This window comes from Miniopterus natalensis, chromosome 7 (genome assembly GCF_054644295.1).
Source record: "Miniopterus natalensis isolate mMinNat1 chromosome 7, mMinNat1.hap1, whole genome shotgun sequence".
NCBI lineage: Eukaryota > Metazoa > Chordata > Mammalia > Chiroptera > Miniopteridae > Miniopterus > Miniopterus natalensis.
This window is the reverse complement of record NC_142087.1, coordinates 19,602,917-19,624,210: the sequence shown is the minus strand read 5'-3', so window position 1 is coordinate 19,624,210 and position 21,294 is coordinate 19,602,917. Positions and strand designations below refer to the sequence as shown.

At 36.6% G+C, this 21,294-nt stretch overlaps 1 long non-coding RNA gene across 1 annotated transcript in view; it reads right to left on the bottom strand.

The window, feature by feature from the left end:
- Positions 1–1,195: 1,195 nt before the first annotated feature.
- The window catches only part of LOC107536371 (uncharacterized), a 31,852-nt gene continuing 11,753 nt past the window's right edge, over positions 1,196–21,294 (bottom strand). Inside the window, exons 2-3 of the long non-coding RNA XR_015714763.1 lie at positions 7,129–7,237; positions 1,196–1,759 (exon numbers count right to left, since the gene is read on the bottom strand). This is a non-coding gene — a long non-coding RNA (uncharacterized LOC107536371). The remainder of the gene's footprint in view (positions 1,760–7,128; positions 7,238–21,294) is intronic.

The window sequence follows — 21,294 nt, the reverse complement described above, 5'->3', positions numbered from 1 at the left end:
AATATGTCCAAGTGTCAACATCATTTGTTAAATCTGGATGGTAGGTATACGGTGTTGACAATATTAGTTTCTGCTTTTGGCTGTTTATTGGCACAGTCATAAAAAACATACAAATAAACTATTTTTAAAAACTCTAAAAACCCTCCAGTTGCCTCAAATTCTTTCTGAACAATATGTTTGTGTTTATTACACATGCAGCATGATTATAGAAAGGATGCTACATGCATCCGCACACATGGATATACATACATATGCTGCATGTATTACATATGCACATGCAATACATACATAGCACACCCTTCCTATATTCATATCATATGTACAACAAATTGGGCCCTCCTCTTTCTTCTAACTACAAATTACGTTTTTATAAAAGGCAATGTTACATTAATTTAGGGACATATTTTTTGCCTTACCCTTGGCATGGCAAAGCCACTTAATTCGTTTAACAGATTTTATTGACAGATTCTTGCCATAACTTTTCTTATGTAGCATACACTTTTCTCCAGCCGCTGGCCAAGGCAGACCTATGATTTTGTTCCACTCTGCTTTGCTTCCTCATTTTCTGTAAAAACAGGCTGGACACACTTTCATAACATTTGCTATTAACATATTTTAACTTTAAGTCTTTTAGCTAAGATATAGTGTATTCAGAGTGTACTTGGGTCATAAAAAGGCCGGAAATCTGCCTTCACCTCTCATGGAAATGCCTTATGAAATGTCTACTAATACGCCCACCTAATTGCAATTTCCTGTAACTGAGAGTGCCTTTTAATAAAGCATATTCTTTTTATGTTTTGCTACAGCCTGACTTCTGGATTGTGTGATTTGACATCAGAAATAACTTAGATGAGATTATTTCCTTGAATTTTTACTCCCAGGATATGTGCAGTTGCATTATTTTCCATAATGAAAAAATATTAATAAAAGGCTCAAGAAACAAATGGACTACAATTCCACCAATTCAAAATAATTACAAGGAAGCCTGGCCTGAATCTGGAAATAAAAGAAATGTTAAAAGAGATGCCATGTTTTACTTTCAACCGGGGCAGTAAGGGGAGCCCACTCACATTCATGTGCCCAAGCAGGTGTCCTCCCAGGCCCATTCGAATGGGCAGAAAATACCGCACTTTCTTAGAACTCTGTTAATTGCTGATGGTGCAGCTGAGGTGGTTTCAAAAGGGCTTAAGAACCGTATTTTATTTCATGAATTAAACACTTCTTTTCTGTCCCCCCAAACCCTGTTTAATCTTGTTTAAACCAAGATTACCTTTACAAAGTGCATTTATCCCCCAGATGTTATGAATTCTGAATATTTTATCAGATCTATAAATTCATCCATGTTCATGAATCCACATAGGAGGTTTTAGGTATTTTTCTGTAAATGTAATTGCATCAGGTTAAGTACAATTTAGAAGGCAGGAAAACCCCATTTTATGTACCGTTTTTTACATTTTTTCTTCACCTTTTATTACTGTCAAGTACATGCACAGTGTAACAATGAGCACATGAAAGGTAAACCTTTCTGAGGCCCTGAATATCTAAAAAGTTCTTTAATTTTGCCCTGATTGACACTTGGCTGGTTTCAGAATTTAGATTAAAACGTTTTCTTTTTTCTAAGTCCAGTGAAAACATTACTGAAACATTTCTTTCTGAGATCCAGAGTTGCTTGTTAAGTGTTTCAGTCTGATTCTTGTTTCTTCATAAGTCACCACTTTCTTTCTGGAAATTTTAATAGCTTCTGCATATTCTTGGTGTTCTACAAATTCACAAATCATACAAGGTATTTTTAAATATATATATTTTGTCCAGATGTTTATGGGCACTTTAAACCTTTAGACTTATGTCATTCTGTTATTCAACTCTAGACAGATTAGTTTTTAAAAATAATTTTCTTGACAATTTCTCCATATTTTGTTCCATTTTTTAAAAAAGATTCCTTCTATCACATGTTAGAACTCCTAGATATGTTATATATTGTCCTTTTTCACACACACAAACACACACACACACAAGACTTGCTCAAATTTATTTTTTATTTCTCCTATGGAATTACTTTTTTCTTTTCTTCTAAAGAGTCACATTTTAATTTCTAAGATCACTTTCTTGTTCTTCGGATGCTCTTTGTTCAATACATACTTTTTTCATTTTTGCTTTTAGTGAAAAGATCTTTCTCGTGCAATCACATATTGTATTTTTCTATCTGTAATGTTTTCAAAAATCAAATATCCTACATAGGCCAGTTTTTTTGTTTTTAATTTAGATAGTTTGTCCCATAGAGGATAATTCTACATTTGCTAAGCTGCTGTTGTGATGAATTGTGTAACTGGTTCAGGTTTGCCTGTTTCAATTGGATGCTAAAAAGGACTTAAATTTAAACTCGTGGTATTTTCTTATTAATTATGAATAATATATTACTGTCAGTCAAAAATGTATGTTTTATTTCTATCTCCTGTTTCATTCACTATGCTTATTTTTCTTTCTTATTTACTACTAATTTTATATTAGCTATTATATTTCATATATCTTTGAAATCTACTGTCAGTCCTTCTCAGAGTTAAAAAAAAAATTATTACAGTGAAGAAATAAACAGAATAAATTATCCAGCTGTTGTTTGCATTTGCATTTTATGCCCAACAGACTGTACTGATTTTTTTTTTTTTAATATATCTTTATTGATTTCAGAGAGAGGAAAGGAGAGGGAGAGAGAGAGATAGAAACATCAATGATGAGAGAGTCATTGGTCGGCTGCCTAGCCCGCAACCCGGGCATGTGCCCTGACGGGGAATCGAACCCTAATCGCCTGGATCCTAAGTCGACGCTCAACCGCTGAGCCACGCCAGGCCGGGCTGTAATGATTTTTAATTTAGAAGGTATAAATAAAATACCAATAGCAAAGAGTCAGTATGTATTGCATATACATAAAATAAATTTTCAAAAATTTGATCAAAGAAATTTTAATCAATGCAAGATTGACAAATATATCTTATTTCCTGAAATATGTCTTGACCACATCAGCATCTACTCATCTATTTATTTTTGAAAATATTTTGGCATTACATCCTGTGGAAAGAGAGCAATTTCTTTTGGCTTTGGAGGAAATAACCTCTCTTAACAATTCCTATATGTGAAAATGAAGTCAGTTAGTCATGACACCCACTTTTGCAATGCCACATGAAAAGAACTTAGTTCACTTTACAGCATTAAAGAGTCTAGGTTGGTATATATATCACTTCTCTTTTGCCACAATAATGTTGCATAGCAAACAAACCCCTAAAAAGTAGTGGCTTAAAACAACAACCATTTACTTTTTAACAGATGTTTGGACCAACTGGGTTCTGGTGATCTGGACTCCTCTTGGTAATTTTTTCTGGGCTCGTTAATGACTCCATTCAGATGGTAGGTTGGCTGGGACTACTAACAAAAGATGTGGCAGACTGTAAATAGAAAGAAAAAGTTAAAAGTAACACATATTTCTGTTTGTGTGTATTGTATTTAAATCACAAAAGAGCAGACAGCTCATGCTGAAGTAATTGCGTGTGTGTTTTCCATATTTAAAATATGAAAGTCCTACAGAAATGGACCTGGTCTGAAATAACAGAGAAGGGAAGGAGGCAAATCAGAAGGCAAATGATGACAGAAATAATGTAAAAGTAGGAATAGAGCATAAACTTCACATTCTATATCTTCTCTAAACTCCTTTCACCAAGGGAAACATAACAAACTTGACTAATTTGTTTTTATATCCCTTCAGTTCCCCTGTTACTTTTTCTGTTTTCTACACAGGGTTGATGACAACTAAGACACAACAGAAGAGAAAGAAGTTTTAAAAAATAATTGGGAGCTTCAGCCCTCACACAACGGGAGGTTGACAAATCAATTTTTTGCTGTTGATGACCCAAAAGAAAATAAGAAAGTAAAATAAAATTTAAAGTAAAATCCCTCAAATCCTATGAAGTCATTGGTCAGTGAAAACTAATGTAAAACAGTAAGTCAGTGTGTAAGTCGCATATGTATTTGTTTTCATTGCCAGCGTTTTTACATGTGGTAGAAATGAGGCCAGCTTTTAATTAGGATGACTTAGTTGTAAAGCCTGTTTGGAGCTTGTCGTAATCTTCATTCTACCCTTTTCTATTTATTTGATTAGTTGCATGTTACTACTGATGCAGAGATACATGAAAGGAAACAGAAAGAACTGATTTTCCAATCAGCCATAATATAAGCGGCCCAGGCATGGAACCCACAAAACCCACATTTCCTCCATGGCAGCCTCCCTCTTCCAAAGCCCCGCGAGGATCGATAAAGCAGTGCCTGGTCATTAACTGAGTAAAAAGGACCACATCTCCCTTAATCTTCCAGCAAAGTGGAGAAGACTATCTATGCACACAGGCAGCTCAGTTCGATTTGACTTTTCTCACAATTCCTGCTAAAAACACAATCTACGGAGAGAGGCAATGTGCTCATTTGAAAATGAAGACATTTCATCTTCTTCCATGAGCTCTATGTCAAAAGGTCTCCCTTTGTGACCTTGAACACAGGGAGACATTTTGCAAGATCTTTTCAGAATTGCACCCACATGATTTTGTTTTTGTTTTCATCTCTCCTCTGAATGACTCTTGTAATGTATTTATAAAAATATATTTTTATATGTGTGCAAACATGTTTCTTGAGAGATAATCTCTTTTAAAATACCTCAAAGGCAAAGGTGAGAGACAGAATGATTTACATATTATTTGGAATTTCTAAAGAGTCCACTAAATAAACACAATTTGAATTCTTGAGGAGAGTTTCATTAGCATGAGTGTAACGCTGTGGTTTTCACATATATGTGGCTCACTGTGAGCACCTGACTGAGAAATCTCTGGATTCTAATTGGATTCCACAATTTCTTATTTTTCTTAGATTCCTTCTTCTCCACCCCTGCACACTTCAATGTTTGCTGCAGATTACCTGTGGTTAAGAAGCAAGCTTTTGTCTCCTAGGAGAGCTTCGAGCCCAAACTTAGAAGCAAAATTATCTTCATTAGACATATTGCTTGTAGGTAAGGCAAGTTTCAGCCATAAAACATATGAAAATTCAAATTTTAATGCCTAAATAGTCTACATTGTGGAATTATTTGTCCAGCGTTTGTCTAACTAAATTGTTTTCCCATAATGAAAGAAAAAAATGATAGATCGACTCGTTTGAGGGAGGAGTGGCCAGAGACTGACTTGGGCAGAAGTTGTCTACTTTGGCTGTAAAACACAAACTTTCAGAAGAAAGAATAATTCTGAATTGTTTTTATTAAAGAAGAAATTTTCAAATATCACCTACTTAATTCTTCCAGCAAGAACCATAAGAATGATTGTCTTGGAAGGCATTATTTAACCCACTGTCTTTCATACATGTAGGTAGATATTCACTTATTCATTCAATAATTATTTAGTAAATTAGTACCTATTTTATTCTATGGGCATAGATTAAAAAGAAGGCCCATTTCCACAAGCTTAGAGAATAACTGTGAAATTCATTAATTCATCCACTCTAACAGGAGTGAGGTGATATTGCAATGTGGTTTTAATTTGAGTTTCCCTGATGATTAGAGATGTTGATGCTTTAATTTTTTATTATTTCTTTTCTTTTTCTTATGTTAGGTTATTTTGACATTCTTTCCCTAGTTTCCTAAGGTGTAGGCTTAGATTATTAATTTTAAAACTTTTTTCTGTTTTAATAAATGAATTCAATGCTATTCATTTTCCTGTAAGCACTGCTTTTGCTGCATCCCATGCATTTTGGTAAATTGCATTTTAATTTCTATTTAATTCAAATTGTTTAGAAATTACTCTTGAGATTTCTTCTTTGACCCATGTGTTTTTAGAAGTCTTTGTTTAATCTTGAAATATTTTATGATTTTTAGCTATCTTTCTATTATTGATTTCTAGTTTAATTTCTGTGTAATCTGAGAGCATGCTTTGTTTGATTGCCATTCTCTTAAATTTGTTCAAATGTGTTTTATGATCCAGAATGTGTTCTATGTTGGAAATGTTCCACATGAGCATATGAAAAATGTGTGTTCTGCTCTTGTTGGATGAAGTATTCTATAGATATCAACTGAATACAGTTGATTGATGTTGCTCTTCAGTTCAGCTATATCCTTTTTGAATTTCTGCCTATGTCATTAGTCAATTGCAGAGAGAGAGAAGTTGAAAAAAATGGGCAGAAGGCATGAAAAAGACATTTCACTGAAGAGAATACATAGATGGTAGATAAGCGCACAAGATTCTGAACATCATTAGCCATTAAGAGAAACGCAAACTGATACCGAAATATGATGCCATTACACACCCATCAAAACCAATAAAATAAAAACAGTGATAAAGCCAAATGTTGGCAAGGCTGCAGAGAAATCGAATCACATATAGATTGCTGGTGAGAATGCGAAATTATACTGCTATGCTTGATAAAAGCATATCATTTTCTAGCAAAACTTAACATGCATTTACTATGCAACTCAGCAGTTCCACTTGGCTTTTATTCTAAGAAATATAAACTTTTATTCTTACAAATACTGGTACATAAGTATTCATAGCAGTTTTATTCTTAATAGCTGAAAAATAGAAACTAGTGCTATTCAACATGTGGATGGTTAAACAAATTTTGGTACATTCCTACCATGGACTACTACTCACAAATAAAAAGAGAATTAACCTTTTAATCCACAAAACAAGTTGGATAGATCACCAGGGAATTATGCTGAGTGGAAAAAAAAAAAGCCAATTCCAAACTGTTACATAATATATAATTCCTTTCACATAGAATTCTTGAAATAACAAAATTACAGACATGGAGAACTTATTAAAGGCTGCGAGTGGTTAGTGAGAAGGGGAGGTTGGGGTGGTGGCTGTGGCTATAAAAGTGTAGCCTCAGAGCTCCTTATGTTGGAACTCTGGTATTTGTCATGCCAACCCTCAACACGCCAACCCTCAACATGATAAAATTGCATGGAACTAAATATAATGCACTCACACACACACATACATACACGCGCAAGCACTCAAGTAGGATGGTGAAGTATGAATAAAGTCAATAGACTGTATCAGTATTAATTTCCTGGTTGTGATATTGTACTAAAGTAATGCAAAATCTTACCTTTGGGAGAAATTGGGTGAAGGTTATATAGAATCTCTGTATTACTTCTTAATGCTGCATGTGAATTTGCAATTATTTCCCATATGCACACAACGGGATATGATTCCGTCTGAAAAAGGAATAAAGTTCTGATACATTCTACCACATGTACAAGCCTAGAACACATTTTGCTAAATGAAGTAAACCAGACACAAAAGACTATTATTGTGACTCCACTTAGATGAGGCAGCTAGAATAGTGAACTTAATAGAAACAGAGAGGAGAACAGTGGTTACCAGGGGCTGGGAAGAGGAGTCGTTACTTAGCAGGCACAGAGCTTCAGAAAAAGTTACAGAGATGGATCACAGCAATGGCTGCATAGCTCTGTGAATGTACTTAATGCTGCTAAATTATAACTGAAAATGGTTAAAATGGAAAATGCTCTTTTGTATATTTAGTTACAATAAAATGTAAAATTGCCTCAAAAAAGTTTATAAAGTCAGGAGAGGAGAGCATTACAAAAATAACTCAGAGGCAATTAGTTGAAAACATTGGAACTTGATTTATATGTAGTTTTATGAGAGGAAGAGCAGCATCTCTGAAGGCTGTTTCCCAGACCCAAGGCAAGTATGGGATTGATAAAGGCAGAAGCCATAGAATTTTACAGGAAAAGATGCTTAGTGGGTTTAAATGAGTACCTGGACTGTCAGTTCAAGGTGGGTTGGTGGTGGTGAAACTAAGCTCAGGATGATTGCCGAACCCCAAGTCTGCAGTGTTTTAGGAACAGTGTGGATCCAACAAATTTATTAGGCTGAGCCCAGATTTTTAATAGGGTACAGACTTCGGTTTGCCTCAACTGTGTTTTTACACTGATCCTGATCGGCTCTCTAGAGCAGTGGTTGCTTCTGTTACTTTCTTCAAGCATAGAAGCTCTCACAACCCCCAGGCTGAGCTAGGGTCAGGCGGTGGGCAAGGCCCTGTGCTCAGGCTCAAGGTGCATTGGAAATTTCCTTGATCACAATCTTCAGTCACCACAGTTTGTTTGGGGGAACTTCCTTTTAAGGAGCTTCCCTTAGTTTACAGTTTAGTTTACAATCATCCCCGGAGCTTTAACAAATACTGGTAACTGGCTGTGACCCCTAGAGCTTTTTTATTTAATTGGTTTGGGGTATGGCCTAGGCCTTGGGTTTTTAAAATCTCCCTAAAGGATTCCATTTTGTCTCCATGCATCACTTGAGAGCTACTGATATATAAAGAGAAGGGGAAAATGCAGAAGATTGTTGACTTGAAAAAGAAATACCTCTTGCTATCTGATAATTCAGCAAAAAATGGCATTTACCCTGCCTGACAAAAGCTTCCATCTTCCTCACCAATCCATTCCAAAGATGAAAGATGAAAAAGCCCCATGGAAATTGAACTTTCCCTATAATGAACCTCATGACCTCATGCTAGAGCGAAAGCTTGTCCCCTCTTACCCCACTGGTGATGAAGAGCAGCTGGCGACCATCCTCTCTTTCCTGAAAGCCAGTAGACAAAAATAACAACACATTCTACATATGTGCTGTGCTGAATAAAAATATACAGAGGAAGCTGGTGAGTTCTCCTTCCTAATCAACAAGTTTATTAATTTGTTTAAACTCCCAGAAGCCTGATCCTTTCACAGGAGCAGGCTAAGTTAATTGCATTCTCATGTTAAAACAGCACTGAGATAGTGGGGCACAACCAGGGATATTAATGGTTTAATATCCTGTTGTGTGAGCGTGGCAGTAGGTAGTTAAGCTGATAGAATCCTTACTAAAACAATCAAACAGAGGGTGTTTTTAATCTCGTGTCTTAGAACTATGAGAACTGCTCTGCAGCCAAGCTATGCCCATAGTGCTCAGTTCCCATTGATTTCAACGTGAATTACATTATATTGGAGAGTGGAGAGGAATGCCCTCATCCAAGATACTCGCATTGTCTTTCTCAGGTACACTAATGACACGAGATTCTTGCATTCATCTGAGTTACCTCTGCAAAGTGAGGTTTTTTTTGTTCGTCTGCTTGTTTGTTTAGTTCAGGCAGAAAAACAATCATGGCTGTCCATTCATCTTTTCACCTAACAAATATTTATTGAGCCTCTCTTATGTGTTGGGTTCCATGCAAGGTCCTGGAGTACAAATGGTAAACAAGACTGGCAGATAAACGAGAGGGCGAGAGAATCCACAGGTATTAGAGCCTGGGATCTAGAGCCAGCCTCTGGTTCTGCAGCTAGGCTCTACCATAAACTGTGTGTAATTGCTCTGGAACCCAGGTATTACTTTATCCAATTGGAATAATAATGTTTTGGGGGGTTTTCCATTATAGAGAGTAGATTTATGGGGGTGAATGTTAATGGAATAATTGGTATCACATGTTTAGCACCACACTTGGCACATTACGTTGTTGTTTCTATTGTCTCTATTATGGCCCAAATAAATAAGATGTCATTGGTAATTAATCAAATGTCCTTTGGTTTTTCCGTGAAGATGCAGCTGTTCATATGAAACAACATGGTATGTATTCTTACCATCTAGATTTTGGTCTCTAGTTCAATTGATCACTAAGTATAAACAGGACAATAGCTGATTAAATGCAGTAGAGCAAGGAAGACCAAGATAAGTAGGAACAACTTGTTGCCAGAGAGCAAAAATATTGTCCCATACATCTGAGGGAACAAAAAGCTAACTCAAAGCAGGCTCTCCCTGGCTTAGTCTTGAAGATGTCAGATTTCTAAAGAAAACTGAATTTTGTGAAAAGTTATAAGTCCATACATAATGATACACAAAAGGGGCACATAATAGAAGGCATGCTAGAAAAAAGGGTATAAAAGTTTGCAATAACAATAACAGATAATTCTCTATATTGATACATTCCAGCTATATTTATGCTCTTGTGTAAGGTGTGTTTTTATACAAATTTAGTAAAGTTTGCAACCATTTTGCCACTTTGTATATGTTTCTTCCGTTTCCATATGTCCAAAAAGCAGTTGAAGAGCTTATCAAAGACATTTCTAAATTGCATTTATCACACATACAAATCTTGCCTAAGTGCTTTGGAAGGGTTTCCTCCTTTGTAAGGTTGATGTACTGGATATTTTTAATATTTGTAATACATATTATATTTGTAATTATAGTTTGAAATGCATGGAGAAATATTACTAGATAAATATTGCCAAATATTCACATGCTATCTAAGAGGATAAGTTTATTAATTCATTAGACTATTGAAAGTAATTATTTTCTTATGAATAAATATATTTGTAAGTTAGAGGCTTAAGAAAACTAAATTTTACATTTAAATTTTAACAAATGGATATTAATTAAAACACACTATAGATATATTTTCTAATCTCAAAATCCCCTTCAAAGACTTCAATCCCAAACTGTTGACTAAGAGCAGATCACCTCACTACTTATTACTGGTGTCTTTACGTTTGCTATACACCCTTCATTATGCCAGGTTCCATCTTTCCCAATCGATTGCAATCTCCTTGAGGACATTTGTCACGAATCTAGCACAGTCCCAGGAACACCACAGATTTCACTCACTCCTCTGAAATTTCATTTGTCAGATCAGCTGGAGAGATGTTTCCAAATTCAATGATCAAATTTACTTAAATTCCTAATAGAGAATTGTCCACTCCACCCTTCCTTAAATACCGTCAGGAAACCATACTCTCTTACTTTTCTTGTTATGTCATTGGCCACTTTTTCTCATTTTCTGGTGCTGATTGTCCTTCTCTTCCAGATCTCTAAATGTTGGTATTCTTCAGGGCTCATTCTTCATGGCATTTCTCTTCTGTGTTATCCTGACCAGCTTCTGTATTCTCCACAAAGCATTCAAAGAAAATTTTCAAGTATGTACATCACATTATATCTAGATGGACTGGAACCATGGGTCTAAAGTCTTTTGAATTCTGCTAGCATGCAAGTGCATTATTAACATGCAAGAATATTCACTCCTTACCATGTCATATACTTCCCCTCATCTGTTCTGCAATTGCCTCTCAGACCTCATCTATTGCTTGCTACCCTTGGCTCTTTTGCTCCAGAACATTGACCTCATTGTTCATCCTTCAAAGAAAACTTCTGACTCATATCATCACCCTTGTTACACCCTCTGTGTTTTTTTGCCATTTCACTAGGTCCTTGATATTGGCGTGGTCTCAGTATCCCCTCAAGATGTTTATTCATTATGAAAGGAATAATAGTACCTCTACAGATAAATGATCATGTAATCAAGGTTAATATCATCAGTAATGAGACATCTCAACCCCATGCATGAGCCCCATCTAATCATGAGAACACATGATAAATACAAGTCATCCTACAGAATACATGGTAAGTTCTCTTCAAAAGTCTCAGGGTCATGAAAGACAAGGAAAGATTAAGGAATTGCCACAGATGGAAGAAACAAAAGTGAAATGAAAACTAAATGCAATGTGGGATCCTGGACCAGGGAAAGTCGATTAGTGGAAAAACTAGTGATATTCTAATAAAGTGTGTTAGGTATTTATTAGTATTGCACCAATGTCAATTTCCTAATTTCTTTGTTGTACTATGGTTAATATAAAATGTTAAAATTAGGAGAACTTGGGTGACCAATAAAATATGTGAATTCTGTAGTATATTTGCAACTTTTCCGTAAATATAAAAACATCTTAAAATTAAAGGAAAAATCAGGCAGAGATTTGAACGATTCATTGCTCAGTGCTCTTCCTAGAGAGCGGTGCTGCTCTTTGTAAGCACCTACCCATCACAGCAATAAATTATTCAGCTGAGATTACAAACAAGCACATCTGATCATGTGATACTGCACAGGCAAAATAATTCATTAGCTGAATTTTTCACTTTTCAACTAGTTGTTTACTGCCTTTTAGCCTCAATCCAAGAGTGATCCTAGGGAGCTGATGATAATTCTACTTCCAAATATTTGTAAATTTACACAACTCTTTCCAACTAAATTCTCTTTATTATGTCATTTATTGTACAGCGTGATGATATATGGTATTTACAATTACATCATCATGAAGTTTATTACATTTTCTTTAGCTTCTCATGAACAAATGGCTTCTCTAAGTATGTCATAAGATGTTATATAGTCAAAGCAAAGCATAACTCCCATAACTTGTTAGAAGAGGCTGACTACTGTTCCATGTAGGCAGGACTTGGGAAGAAAATCCATTTCATGCTTCCTTCTTACTTTGTATGCATAGGCAAAGGGGCCCCTGACCTAAAAAATGTTTTTACACAATGGTATTCTGTTCTTGGGAGCATTTCAGTGCCCCAGAAAAGGTGGAGTCCAGGAGTCTATTACCAATATCAATGTCTCTCACTGACAAATGAGTGTGACAAAGAGTAGGGGCCACCTGGTTTTTCTCTCTAAAGGGCTTTTCTGGATGAAATTGCACTGCTTGTTTCTATAAATGATTATCTTTCTGCAGCACCAAGAACTTTGCAATCGGCAGTATGGTGTGAGCAACAGGAATTATAAATGGACCCCACCTTGGGGTTGCTTAGCATCCAAAGGGATTCTGGGCACATTCTGGAAATCCTGTGTAATCTGACTGCAGGCTTAGCAGCCTCACCTCGATTTATACTCTAACCACAAAGTACCTGATCTGAAAGGGAGTATCAGGGGCTTGAACCTGGAGATTGGATTTGAGCGAAGACCAGGTTTAAATGATCCTTTGTTCTATTTATTTTTTTTCCACATAAATGTAAATGAGCCTTTTATAGAAGTCATGGTAAATGCACCATTTTAGAGTTTACAGAGAGTGTTTATTTAAAATACTTAAACAACCTGGTCTGCAGGGTTGGCCTTCCCTCGCAAAATAAACAGCTGCCCATTTGATAACCATTAGTGAGTGCATACAGGGGTGTAAGAGCAAAGACTCACATAAAGCAGGTTGAAACACATCCTTGTAATTATGAAGTCAGACGATACAGTGGTAGGGAATCAGTACCTAATTACTAGGACTATCTTGATGCCTTTCTTTTTATTGCTTGGAATGCATAAATGGGATGTTTCTAAATTGCTGACTATTTTTTCCTGTTGGAGAAGTTAATTCTAAGGAGATAAGAAACAGAGGTGTTATTTAGCTTCATATTTAGTGGTAAAGGCTGGTGATATTCCCCAGTGGTTTCAGTCTATAGCTAAATAAACAGAATGTAATGAAATGTTGAGAGATTTGATTCTTTAATTCCAGAAAATCAGTTGGGATGATTTGGGTGAGTCCCCACTCAGCTATCTTCTCTGGAGAACCATCTCTACTGTTTCTGGAGAGCATGAAGAAATGATGAAGTCCTGCGGGAAGAGCACGCACTTGGAGCTTGGTAGGGTCCTTAGTTTTCAAGCTGAATAATATTCCATTGTGTGGTGGCAGTGACGAATGAACCTGTTATAGACATCTGTGTGCAGGTTAACTTTTAAACTCCCTTGGATAATACCAAAGAACGTGATTGCTGGATCATATGGTAAGAGCATGCTTAGTTTTGTAAGAAACTACCAAACTCTTTTTCAAAGTGGCTGTCCCATTTTGATCTCCCACCAGCCACGAATGAGAGCTCCTGTTTGTCTACGTTCTCGCCAGCATTTGGTGTTGTGAACATTCTGGATTTTGGCTGTTCTAATAAGTGTGCAGTGGTGTATCACTGTTGTTTTAATTTGCATTTCCTTGATGACATGATGTGAAGTATATTTTCGTATGTTTACTTGCTGTGTATCTTTTGTGGTGAGGTGTCTGTTAAGGCCTTCGGCCCATTTTTTAATCGGGTGCTATTTTCTTTCCAAAATACACCGGACTCATCCATTTTATTTGGATAGTAAAAGACTGAATTACCAGATCTGTGCTGTGAGTTACCTGCTTTCTTCACTTTGAGTGTCTACCTCCTTAGAGAGTAGAGTTTCAGATATCCACAGCTATAATTTCAGGTGCCAGTTTCATGTTCTTCCCAACAGAATTTATTTTAAATAATAATAATAACATTAAGCTAAAATCCTGATGTTTTGTTTTAACTCTAATAAATGTGCTTCAGTTCACCCTCCCAAATTTAAACTGAATCCTTATTGTAAGTATTTGGTTGGGATGTTGCTAGTTAATTCATTTCTTCAGATTTCTTGCTTATACCCTTTGATTACTACTGAGAAACAAGTTTTGGAATTCATTTTTTCATTTTTTACACATGACAAAAAAGTGTTATTCATGTTGAGTGGCAAATTTGTTATAGTTAATGGCCCTCTCATGGCAATGGCATATTTTAGGACCAAAGTAATCTTACTGGATAGTGAATATGCTTAATGGACTTTCCAACTTCTCCACCCAGATAGATAATGTTTGTGGCTTGTTTCACCTCATCATTTTTCCTGAAGCATCCATCATCTGGGCACAATAGCAATCAGAAGAGAAAAGAATCAGAGGAACCATCTTGTATAACTGCAGGAGCCAAGGGCAGCCTGTTCCCCCTAAATACTGACTGACCTCGGTAACGATTACTCAGGTAATGAGGTTTCACCATAGTGTCTCTTTTAAAATGGCATTTTGATGTTACAGTTTCATTCAAAATCATGCTGACTTGCTTCCCACAGTCATCATAGGACATGCTATGGAATGAACTAGAATTGCATACTGCTGTTTAGATCAACACCAGGGGAGTTGTTTTGGAAATGCACCCTGAGAGGGAGCCATGCAGAAGTATTGTCATCTACAGCTCTTCAGGATGCTATGTTCATGTCCTTCTATGTGTTCTGAGCCCTTTAATTGAAAGTGTAGCATTTAATTTAACTGAAGATGCTTTCTTGTTTTCGTTTTATTTTAAATTTCAGTTTGAATGTGAGAAAATCATGAGCCTCAGAAAATTTCAAGTAGTAGTAAAAATAATGGTATAGAGAGAATGGGCCTCCAAAAAATGGCTTTCTGGAACCAATCTTCAACTTCTTTCATTCACTCTCGGGTCTTCATTTCACATTTTGACAAGTAGGACAAATCTTTATCTCGTTCAGTTTTATGTACATACTATTTGAGTACTTTCAATTTTCTGTTTATGACTTCTGTAAACTGTAAATTAAAACTATCAATGTATTTTTATCTGTGACAAACGTATATATATTTCTGGGTTGGAAAAGAACACACCATTTTTCCTATAAAATGAGTGAAAAAATATATAGTGTTTTCATGTCATGTATTTGCACCTAACGTCTGTGACTTCAGGAAGAGCTAAAAGTCAGTAAGTGGAAGATAAGTAGACCAAACAGAAAGAAAAAGAGTGTAGGGGCAGAATATCTGAAATACAGCCCATTTCCTACAGGTGCACCCCTATTTCGCTTAGAGCCTCAGCATATTTCATTCTGCTGACTGTTAAAGAATGTTTGAGTTATAGAAAACCCAGTTTCTAATGTTTATGAAGTGCCTGCCTTCTGGAAGCATATTATTGAAGTCCCTGGCAAGCACAACCATCTGAAGTTAAACATAGCATGGAGGTGATGAAGATTAAACTTGTGCAGAAGCTGACAATTTTGTCGATACGTTCCTAGGTCTCACACCCCTGCTGTAGGTCTAAAATTAAAGTTGTCGTAGGTGGTATTATTACTGAGTTCTTCTGAAAGGCGTCACTTGCTCCATATAATTGAAACAGAGTGTATTCCTACAAACATTAGCATGTCATAAATCATATGGGTTTTGGAAAACTACTGGCTTTCAACAGGGTTTTATTTAATGAAAATTAACACAATAAAATGTCTTCATTGCAGTAATCATGCTGCAATGGAACCCATTCACAACACATGGCTTTCATTTTTTCTTGAAAGACTAAAACATCTTGCCAAAATAAGATAGGCAAAAAAGAAAGAAAAAATGATTATTTAACATTCCGTGATTTGTAATGGATGAAGCATTAGAGAACAACAGTGATGAACACCAGAATTGATCTCATGTCACCAACTTAAGACTTTATTTTTGGTAGCATATTACAGTGACATGTGGTGAAGGTAGCCAAAGTGTTACAGCAAAAATGAGGGGTGGGGGAAAAAAATCCAATTTTGTTCCATAAGAATTGTGAATTGGGAACAGTCTTTTAAAATGTTAGTTCAGCTGAGACTTTCTGATGAGTAGGAAGGTGTGAGTAATTTGCTTTGGAAAGTAGTCAATTGAAATTGCTGGCTATTTGTTTGAGAGCTAACCAGAGCAGGTAATATGTAGTGTGCTTTTAAAAGGGAATCACTTAAAACTGAGAGTTCCTTCCAAAATGACATCTTTGCTCAACCAATCTCCCAACAGAGAATTACCACTTGTGTACATTTATATTAGGCAAGTTTAGGCTGAAGGCATGTTAAATGAGACATTTGCAAGATCTTCAGAAAATTAATTCATACTGAACTTGGCATGGCAACAAGAGAAGGAATATTCTCATAGATTTTTGGCATGCTCACACATTAGACATGACGTTTGTGGAAATGTAATTAAGTGCATAAAATATACTTTATAATAGTACAGTTGGCAGGAAAGGGGAAAAAGCCTCTATGAAAAAGGGAAAGCATCTAAGGTAATGGTAGGTATCCAACAAGAGCATCTTGAGCTTTACTACTTAGTGTTTTTGATGTAATATTTTTATTTACAGCATGGGCAAAGTAAGAGAAATTTTTAAAACCTAAAATGCACGTTATTTAGCCTGTGACCATGTCACCATAATTTAAAAAATTAACTTACCAAAACTGATCTTATGATTATATATTATCCATAATATGCATAATACTAGGTTAGGCACTAGTCCAGTGGGACTCACTTATCCATCTCTCATAGTTACTTATCGCATTTGTCTTCTAGAATCCTAGGTGGATGTTGGCAATCTGTCCAAAATGATGCAGAGAAATCAAACACCTTCTGCCACTGCCAACCCCAAAGGCACTTTCAGATGTATGGAGATGGAAATCCAGACAGGGAAACCTTCAACAATCTAGAGCAGCCTCCATGAGTCTAGAGAAGGAGGAAGATGCCGCCTCCTCCTGCTTTGAAAAAGAATTCATTTTGTCTAAGGAGCATCATGTGAAGAGTAGACTATCTCCCTTTGAGGTGGGACTATCACTGGAAACTATCAAGTATGCTATGCCTATATCTACTTTTCAAACTAATAATTTGGGTTACTTTAGAGTTCTTGTAGCTATGTGCACCAAATGCTTGGGATAGAGTGTGTGCCTGACAGTTATTTTTTGTTTGTTTGTTTTTAAATATATCCCCACTGATTTCAGAGAGAGGAAGGGAGAGGGAGAGAGAGAGTTGAAACATCAGTGATGAGAGAGAATCATTGATGGGCTGCCTCCTGCATGCCTCCGACTGGGAATTGAGCCTGTAACCCAGGTATGTGCCCTGACTGGGAATCAAACTTCAATCTCCTGGATCCTAGATCAATGCTCAACCACTGAGCCACGTCTGGCCAGGCTGCCTGATGGTTTTGATCCCAGAGTTGAAGACCTGGTACTCCTCTCTTTGTTTAGGACATTTTAGCATTATACCTGGCAATGAGGAAGGATCCATTAAAGCTTTAAGGAGTTGGATAGTTGGAAGACTCTCTCATAGCCTGTTCCCTATGTGTTTACCTCTGTCCCACAGCTTATAGACTCAGCTCCAACGGCAAAATTGACTGTAAAATCTGTAGCTCTCATAACCAGATATATTCATGTGTATGGCCAAACTATGGCTTCATTCTCCAACTACTAGATTACAGCCTTGTTTCTGAAATTCTTTTTACTATAGTTCTCATGTATCATTTTGATACTGCATAGTAAAGAAATTCAAAACTTAGTGGCTTAAGTATTAAGCATTTTGTTAGTTCAAGAGTCTGTGTGTCAGCGATCTGGCGCTGAGCTGTGTCTGAGGACAGCTGCAGTGTTGGTTGGTCTAGGTTGGCCTCAGCTAGGGTGGCTCATCTCTGCTGCATGTTACCTCTCACCCTCCAACAGCATACGTGAAAATATAATTGTATAGGATTTTGGATCAGCAATCAGGCAACTTCTATTAAAATTAAACTTGTCTAAACACTTAAACTAAGCAATGCCATTATTAGAATTCTATCATATAGAAACAAAGGAAATGAGAGAACACTAAACTATAATGCCAAGATTAAAAATTTTCTGGCAGCAAAGAATTTGAATTTACCATTCACACACTTTCAATAAAAGAAACTACTAAAGGACATGCTCAGGAAAGAAGAAACTGAAATTAAAAAGAGAAAAAGGAAGGTGGTTAAAGACATTTACTAAGTGAATAAAAACAATTACTGACTATTGGAAAACAGTCTAAAATACTGACAAACTTGGTGATTATTAAGACAAGGTAGAACTAAAATATTAAGAAGTGCAAGTTCTCAAAAAATTTCCTGCTGCAGAATGAGCCCCAACATAAAAAATAAATTAATTTTTAAATGAAAATATGATATCCAGGAAGGGTGAGATGCAACCAGACTAGCTGACAGAAATGTTTTCTTTAATAATAAGGAGAGATCTTAGGATAATAGCTTGATATATAATCGCACTACAACATCTTTACAATCCCATGTAAAACACAAGGGTCATATAAGTTAAAAAATTATAAAATTCCTATAATATTTTGAAGACAAAGACATTATTTTGACATTTTGTTCAGAAAAAAAATTTATCTGAAGAATTAAGATGAGTTAAGGGCAAGTGATGTCAGTGAAAATTTCAGAATCAGGCTCTCAAAAAATTTCACCCCTCCATAAAAGTAATGGGAAACTGGAACACATCACTTCAAATTTATCAAGGGTATTGTCCATTTTTGCTAATATAACTAAGATGTAGCTACTCCCAATGTGAGCTTTCTTATGGTCATGAAAAACTTCTGGCAATGTCCTTTTTTTTAAAGTGGTCGTATCATAATTCATGAATTTTATCTGCAGTGTGATTGTTTCCTATTGCTGTTTCCTCTAGATTTTTGTAAGTGAAGTTGCTGCCTGCAAAATCCCAGAAAAAAAAATGCTGGCAGTTTCCAAGGAGCATGGCTAATAAGTCCCCCCAAAATAAAGAATTAATCCTTCCTTTCCCTTTGTTTCCCTTTTTGTTCTTTCTGCACTACGGCTAGGATTTTGAAATAGCCCTCAAATGCCACTGATGTGAATCTCTGCACGCTCCACTGCAAGAATCAGAGAAGGTGCATGGAAAGGTGCTTTAGAGGCAGGAGGCCATTCTGCAAGGCCGTGGAGCTGACATTCTTGTCTCCTGGTGACAACAGCAAGCTAAGAATAGGCAGGTGGTGGTAGGGTCTGCCTCAATTATTTTGATAAGTGAAACAAAATTTGCTCTAAAATTAGAATAATATTTTGACCACCTCTTCAGCCTTGGGTTAACATGGTCACCATAAACTCAAACTTTTGTTTTTATTTACTAAACACTCATTTCACAGTGGCCTCATCTTAGTTGTATTTCAGGCAGCGTTCAACACACTTTAACAATAATGACCCTTTTAGTTCCTGTGACAACTCTTGACGGAGATACTTTCATTATTCTCATTTTGCTGATGAGGAAACCAAGACACCGATTGTTTCAGCAATGTGCCAAAGCCACACACCAGAAACAGAAGAACGGTCATTTTGCTTGACGTTGTAGGGAAGGAAAAAGCCTTCCTCAACTCTCCTAGGGTTTCTGGGTAACTCTGAAGATTAAACTGACAAAGGCAGATTAACAGGAGAAAAGCACACACATTTTTTAGTATAAGTTTTAAGTGACATGAAAGGCTTCATAAGGAAACGAAGACTCAAAGAAAGTTAGAGCTGAGCGATTTTATGTGAGGTCGTAGGAAGAGTGGACAGTCGTGGAGGAATGTGACAGGTCAAGGAGTATGAGTTAAATGCTGCAAACTTGGGGGGGGGGGCTTAGCAAGAACTGCTTGTTTAGATTCTCCTCATCATCATTTCATTTTTGGATATAAGGGTGCTCCTTTCCCCCCAGTATAGGGAGGGCACCTCCCACATAAGGATTTTATGAATAGTTTCAATAAAGAAAGGTGGGGGGAAGGTCAACGTGGCTTTCCTGCTTCTGTTGTTTTCCCAAACTCCTTCAACTGCAAATATTCAATACACCAAGGTGCTGTATGTTGGGTTAGCATGTCCCGAACTCCATCAACATACAAAAATAAATGTATGAAGTTACTCACTAAAAGTGAGAAAGTGTGAACAGGTTTACCACAGGCTTCATTCTGCTTACTAAGCAAGTCTAGAAAATAATGAAAGGAAGGAAAAAAACCCATCTCATTGGGATTGTTTTCTTTTAGCTTCTTTTAAAATGTGTGTGTGCATGTGTGTGTGTATGTGTGTGTGTGTAAGGGGTAATAATAAACCCCTCTGTCTGGAAACTGTTTCATCATCCTGTACATACTGTGAGAGGGAAATTTTAAAGAAAAAGATCTTATACTATGACAGACTCCAAAATCTCTCCACGCATAAGCTGAAAGGTTCCAATGATAACAATTATATATCAAAATAAATATGGCACCCACATTTCCCACTGTTACTATCTTGAAGGTCTGGCCACATTTATGGTGAGAACATATTTGGCTTTCTTTTCATTTTTTGCCATATATAGTCAATTGTAAAACTGACCACAAATTCTTTCTCTTCCTCTATCCGTACATTTTTGGCAATGAGACTTTACAGCTCTTCCCATCAAGGAATGGAGAATTTATTTCTCTATTTTTTGAATCTGGATTTAGGCATGCGACAGATGCTGGCCAATGGGACATGAGAAAACCTGAAACAAGCAGAGGCGTGGCGAGTGCTGGAGCACTGGGGCTTTTCCTCTCCTGCTGTTCTCGGGAACTCTGACCCCGTGAATGCGCCTCAGCTAGCCTGCTGGAGGGTGGGAGACACATGGCCCAGCTACTTTCGGTGATCCTAACACCAGCGATTCACCACCAGGCATGTGAAGAAAACCATAAGCCACCCTCTGATCATAAACAAATGGGTGAACTCTGCTGACACTTTATAGAGCAGAGACAAGCAGTCCTCATTAAGCCAAGTTCAAAGTGCCAACTTCCATTATCATGACAAAAAGAAACTGTTCGTTTGAGCTGCTAATTTTGGGATTGTTTATTACACAAAAACTAACTGCTCTACCTTCAAAGGGGATCATAATGATTCATCTTACAGAAAATAGAAGCTT